General features: G+C 51.0%; 1 pseudogene across 1 annotated transcript; it reads left to right on the forward strand.

The window, feature by feature from the left end:
* On the forward strand, positions 1-4,490 carry LOC308261703 (small ribosomal subunit protein eS6-like; annotated as a pseudogene). Its single transcript has 3 exons — positions 1-6; positions 1,758-1,829; positions 3,766-4,490. The product of its transcript is annotated as a small ribosomal subunit protein eS6-like (transcript).
* The last annotated feature ends 2,222 nt before the right edge of the window (positions 4,491-6,712 follow it).

The raw sequence follows: 6,712 nt of genomic DNA on the forward strand, positions 1-6,712 counted from the left end.
ATGGTGGTGCGTGTCTAACCCCAGTACTTGGGAGGCTGAGACAGGAGGACTGCCAGCCTGGGCAACTTAGCGAGACCATTTCACATGAAAAGGACTAGGGGTGTAGGTCAGATGTGGTATGTTTCTGGGTTCAGTCTCCAGTGTGAAAAACAAGGCTCCCAGAGACACTGGCACACAGGACTGAGCACAGAGGCAGAAAAGGCTGGTTCAGCCACAAGCCAAGGACCCCTGGAGGCCCCGCAGCAGGAAGGACCCGCAGAGGGCTGCGGCCCTGGAGCTTCCGCATTTCAGACTTGGTCCTGCAGAGCAGAAGGGAATTTTTTGCTTTAAGCCACTTGGTTTGTGGCACCGTGTTGCATCCATCAGAGGAAACAAATAGATACCCATTTCATTCTCGTTCTCTGTAAAAGAAAAACTACTTCAGACATTGTGTAAATAAATGCATTTGGTATGACGTCGCTTTGTGTCAGTAAATCCATTTTGGTTTGGATTTTGTTTTTGTGTTTTGTAGTACTGGGGATGGAACCCAGGGGCATTCTACCTCTGAGCTACACCCCCAGCCCTAATTTTTTAGTCTTTTCATTTCTAAAACAGGGTCTCACTGAGTTGCGAAGGGCCTTGCTAGGTAGCTGAGGCTGTCTAGGAACCATAATCCTCCTGTCTCCACCTCCCAAATGCTGGGATTACAAATGAGCGCCACCACACCCAGCCTAAAAAGATAGTTAGAGGGCCACAAAGTATATGAAAAAATGCTCAGTCATCGGGGAGATGCAAATCAAATCAACGAGATATCATTGCACCCTATAATCAACAAGACAGAGAAGAGCTGGGTGTGGTGGCACACACTTGTAATCCCATTACTTGTGAGGCTAAGACAGAAGGATCACAGGTTCATGAACAGCCTCAGCTATTTTAGTGATGCCCTCTGAAACTTGAGACCTTGTTTTAGAATAAAGAATAAAAAACAGGAGCCCGGCATGGTAGTCCTAGTACTTGGGAGGCTGAGATAGGAGGATTGTAGGTTCGAGGGCAGCCTCAGCTACTTAGTGAGATCATCTGCAATTTAGTGAGACCCTGTTTCAAAATAAAAAATAAAAAATAGGGCCGGGGCTGGGTGTGGTGGCGTACGCTTGTAATCCCTGCACTTGGGAGGCTGAGACAGGAGGATCGCACAGGTTTGAAGCCAGCCTCAACTACTGAGTGAGGCTCTCAGCAACTTAGTGAGACCCTGTTTCCAAAGAAAGTATAAAATAGGTCTGGGAGTATAGTCTAGAGCCTCTGGGTTCCACCCCCAGTACCACAAAAAAAAAAAAAAAAAATAGGGCTGAGGGTATAGCTTGGAGGTAGAAAGCCCCTGGGTTCTATCCCCAGTACCGCAAAATAAATATAAATAAAGGAAGGGAAAAAAAGCAAAGAATAAAAAATAGAGCTGGAGGTGTAGCTCAGAGGTAGAATGTGCCTGGGTTCAATCCCTAGTACCATAATTAATTAATTAATTAAAATAAAAAATAGGGCTGGGGGTGTAGTTCAGAGATAGGATGCACCTGAATTCAATCCCAATACCGCAAAAAAAAGGAAAGGAAAAAAAGGAAAGGAAAAAAGAAAAGACCAGTGTTGGTGAGCACTTGGAGAAGGGAAACTGATACACTGTTGCTGGGACTGTTAATTGTACAGTTCATGGAAAGCAGTCTGGATTGCCTCCAAAACTAGAAATAGAGCTGCCACCTGACACAGCTCCCCACCCTGGGTGTCTGCAGAGGAAGGATGGTGAGACGCAGCTGCCCTTCGTGTCCACTCAGCACGGTTCACGTAGCGACGAGTCCACCCGGGTGTCCTCGCGGTGAAGAAGCGATAAAGAAAACGCAAGCCGGGCGTGGTGGCGCTCGCTTGTGAGCCCAGCACCTGGGGGGCTGAGGCAGGAGGATCGCAGGTTCGAGGCCCACCTAAGCAGTTTAACGAGGCCCTCTGTAACTTAGCCAGACTCTGTTTCAAAATTTAAAAATAGAGCTTGGGGTGTAGCTCAGAGGTAGAATGCCCCTGGTTCAATCCCCAGTGCAAACAAACAAAAACCCACTCAGGGCCAATTAATGGGGGCAGAAAATACAGTCCTGGTGGAAGTAGGTAGAGAGCATTGCCTGATCTAATAGACACCGACGCACCTGAGGGTTTCCAGAGCCCTCTGACCCCATCTCTGCTGGGGTCCGCCACACCTGGACCAGGTGTGAGTACCCTGGACCAGGGGTGCCCCCTGCATGCCCCACACCTGCCGCAGCCCCAGTGGGGCCTGCCCCCCTCCCCCGCAAGCCCATCACACAAGTGTGCCAGCTGCTTCTGCCCCTGGGGGCGCCCCTCGTGCTGGCTCCCCACACTGTCTTTGGGGAGCTATCTGAAGGTTTCAGAAGACGCTGGGCTGCAGGCTGCACACAAGCCGGGCCCTGCTGTCCTCAGCCACGGGCCCCAGCATCACTTCCTCCTGGAAGTGGTGGTGGGGAGACAGGAGTGGGAGGGACTTATATAATGAGTGACAGGAGGCCGGAGGGGGCCTGGTGGAAGTGCAGCGGGATGGTGAGGTTGGCTGGAGGTGAAGCTTTCGGAGGAAGTGGCTGTCATCCAGATACAAGAAAGAGCCAGGAGGGGCTGATGAGTGAGGACGCAGGCAGAGAGCCATCTTGCAAACCCCGGACCCTCAGCCAGGTGTGTGGCAACTCCGGGTGCAGGCAGGCTGACTCCCACAGCATCTGAGCGGCAAGGGGACCCAAGAGTCAGTCTTTCTGGCCCCTGAAAAGCTGCCAGTGTCAGGTAGGACTCAGCATGCGGGCGGCACAGTTGCCATTCAGGCTGCACTGGGCATTGACACGGACCACGTGGCCCCTGTGGGGACCAGATGTCCCCCAGGGCTCCGTGCACAGCTACATGGACAGTGGGGTTAAAGGGAACTGCTGGGAGCCGGGCGTGGTAGGCATGCTCATAATCCCAGCATTCGGGAGGCTGAGACCTGAAGATGGCAGTTCGCGACCATCCTCAGCTACTTAGTAAGGCCCTCTGCAACTCAGTGAGACCCTGTTTCAAACTAAAGAATAAAATAATAGGGCTGGGGGTGTAGCTCGGAAGTTGGATGCCCCTGGGTTCCGTCCCCAGACCTGCAATAAATAAATAAATAAATAAATAAATAAAGACTGAAAAATAGGACCGGGGGTGTAGCTCGGAGGTAGAATATCCCTGGGTTCCATCCCCAGTACTGAAAATAAATTAATATATAAATAAATAAAATGAAACCTCTGACTGCCAGGGGTGGTGGTAATGCTTGTAATCCCAGCATTTTAGAGGCTGAGTCAGGAGGATCACACGTTCAAGATCAACCTCAGCTGCTTAGTGAGGCCCTCTGTAACTTCGCGAGACCCCGTTTGAAAATAAAAAACAAGCCGGGCGTGGTGGCGCACGCTTGTAATCCCAGCATTCGGGAGTCTGAGACCAGAGGATCGCGGTTCAGGGACAGCCTCAGCTACTTAGTGAGGCCCTCCATAACTCAGTGAGACCCTGTTTCAAAATAAAGAATAAAAAATAGGGCAGGGGCTGTAGCTCGGAGGTCGAATGCCCCTGGGTTCCATCCCCAGACCTGGGGGGGGGGAACCATAGGGCAGGGGGTATAGCTTAGAGGTTGAATGCCCCTGCGTTCCATCCCCAGCCCCAGAAAAAATAAATAAATAAGTAAATAAATAAAAATTTAAAAACAAGCTCTTTTTCGTGGCACCAGGTAGATGAAAGCTGAATATCTCTTTCCCAGCCACTGGCTGCCAGAAACTCACTGAAGTGGACGATGAACGCAAACTTCGTACATTTTACGAGAAGCATACGGCCACAGAAGTTGCCGCTGACGCTCTGGGTGAAGAATGGAGGGGTCGTGTGGTCCGAATCAGGGGTGGGAACGACAAGACACCCTGAAGCAGGGAGTCTTGACCCACGGCCGTGTTCGCCTACTACTGAGTAAGGGGCACTCCTGTCATAGACCAGGGAGAACTGGAGCGAGCGCCAATCTGTTCGGGGCTGCGTTGTGGATGCCAATCTGAGCGTTCCCAACTTGGTTATTGTAAAAAAGAGAGGGAAGGATATTCCAGAATACCACTGTGCCTCGTCGCCTGGGGCCCAAAAGAGCCAGCAGAATTCGAAAACTTTCAGTCTCTCCAAAGAAGACGATGTCCGCCAATACATTGTCAGAAAGCCCTTAAACCAGGAAGGTAAGAAACCCGGGACCAAAGCACCTAAGACTGCATCTTGTAATCCACGCGTCCTGCAACACAAACGCCGGCGTGTTGCTCTGAAGAAACAGCGCACTAAGAAAAACAAGGACAAGGCTGCAGAATCTGCGAAACTTTTGGCCAAGAGAATGAAGGAAGCCAAAGAAAAACGCCAGGAACAGGCTGCCAAGGGACGCAGGCTGTCTGTCTTCTCCGAGAGCTTCTACTTCCAAGTCTGAGTCCAGTCAAAAATAAGAATTTTTTAAGTGTAACAAATAAGATCAGACCTTAAAAAAAAATAGAGCTTGGGGTATAACTCAGACGTAGAACGCCCCTGGGTTCAATCCCCAGTACAAAAAAAAAAAAAAAAAATACTCAGGGCCAATTAATGGAGGGCAGAAAATACAATCACAATGATGTGAGCAAGTGGGAAGTGTTACCTAATCTCCTAACAGACGTGAGCGATCCTCCTGAGACGGGACGGTCGGTGGCCAGCCAGCCTCAGCTACTTACTGAGGCCCTTTGCAACTCAGTGAGTCCCTGTTTCAAAATAAAGAACAAAAATACAGGACTGGGGGTGCAGCTCAGAGGTAGAATGTCCTTGGGTTCCATCCCCCAATACCACAAAAAATAATAATAACTAAAAATAATTAAACCTCTGACTGGTGCGGCCTCAGGTGGTCAGGTTTCATCTCCTGCCCCCAAAGGCATGCTTACTACACAGAGGGACAGGCTGACGATAGCTCGCCCGTGCCGAGCTGACTGCTCACCCAGCGCTGCTCCAATACTTCAAGTATTTCCACTTTATAGGTGGGGAAGAGGTGCCAGCACTTGCCAGGGGCTCCCAGCTGCAATTTACAAAGCAGGGGCTTGGCCTTGAGGAGTCTCACCCAGGAATCCCTGCCCTTCAACCGTTGCTACTGTCCACACAGACCCTCGGCTGTTAAGATAGGCAGAGGGCCACCTTGGTGTGTGCGCTGAGCTGCATAGCGCCCTCCAAAAGCAGCGTTCAAGCCCTAAGCATGGTGCCTGTGCATGTGACCTTTGGAAATAGGGTCTTTGTAGGCGTAATCACATTAGGACAGCATCCTCAAGCTGGGCCCCATGGCGCACGCTTGTAATCTCAGCATTCGGGAGGCTGAGGCCAGAGGATTGCGATTTGCAGACAGCCTCAGCTACTTAGTGAGGCCCTTTGCAACTCAGTGAGAGCCTTTTCAAAATAAAGAATAAAAAATAGGGCTGGAGGTATAGCTCGGAGGTAGAATGCCCCTGGGTTCCATCCCTAGTACTGCAAAATAAGTAAAATAAAATAAATAAAAAGAGGGCACAGAGACACACATGGAAAGCCGGGTGAAGACGTAGACACAGGTGAGGGAACCATGGCCACAGGCCAGGATGTTAAGAGCCCCCAGAAGAAGCAAGCATGTTCCCCTCGAGTCTTCCAAGGACACAGCCCCCTCACACCTTGGTCTCGGCTTCTACCCTCCAGAGCAGGACGGAATGTGTCTTCTCAGCCGCAGGTACTTTGCTGTGAAGTCACAAAACCGGAGGAAGACTCCGCACCAGCCATCCCACCTCCATCAGATCCCAAGGCCAGCTGAGGGGGCGCTCCCCCACCTTGGTGCCGCTCACACCCGCCCTGACACCCTTAAGAGGTCTTAACATCCATTAAGAGGACTAGTGGAGTTGAGACTGATGCAGGATAGAAGAATAGGTGGAAAGGAGACAGACAGGAAGGAAAAGTAAAATATAACTTTAATATAAGAACCTGGAGAGCCGGGCGTGGTGGGCACGCTTGTAATCCCAGCATTCGTGAGTCTGAGACTAGAGGATCGCGGTTCAAGGACAGCCTCAGCTACTTAGTGAGGCCCTCTGCAACTCAGTGAGACCCGGCTTCAAAATAAAGAATAAAAAATAGGACAGGGGGTGTAGCTTGGAGGTCAAATGCCCCTGGGTTTTATCCCAAGACCCGCAAAAAAAAAAAAAAAAAAAAAAAAAAAAAAAAAAAAAAAAAAAAAATTAAACCTGGAGCCGGGCGTGGTGGTGCACGCCTGTAATCCCAGCATTCGTGAGTCTGAGACTAGAGGATCGCGGTTCAAGGACAGCCTCAGCTACTTAGTGAGGCCCTCTGCAACTCAGTGAGTCCCGGTTTCAAAATAAAGAATAAAAAATAGGGCAGGGGGTGAAGCTCGGAGGTGTCTCTGAGTAGTAATCGGCATAGAACAGGGATAAAAGAAATGGGCAAAGGTACTGATGACTCCCAAGGCAGTACTGGGGGCGTGGGAATGCGTTAGCCCCAGGGGTCTAGCCAGGAGGACCCCGTTTCCAGGGAAACCGGGTGAATTTTTGCCAACTTTGCGGCGGCAACCCCAGCCCCAGTCCAGCCGGGCAGGTGACGGTAGGAGAGTCCGGGCGCCCTGCCCGGGTTCCTGGCCCGCGGGGCTCGCCGTGGTCAGGGCCCTAGGGCAGCGGGCTCT

This window comes from Muscardinus avellanarius (genome assembly GCF_963383645.1).
Source record: "Muscardinus avellanarius genome assembly, chromosome: 1".
NCBI lineage: Eukaryota > Metazoa > Chordata > Mammalia > Rodentia > Gliridae > Muscardinus > Muscardinus avellanarius.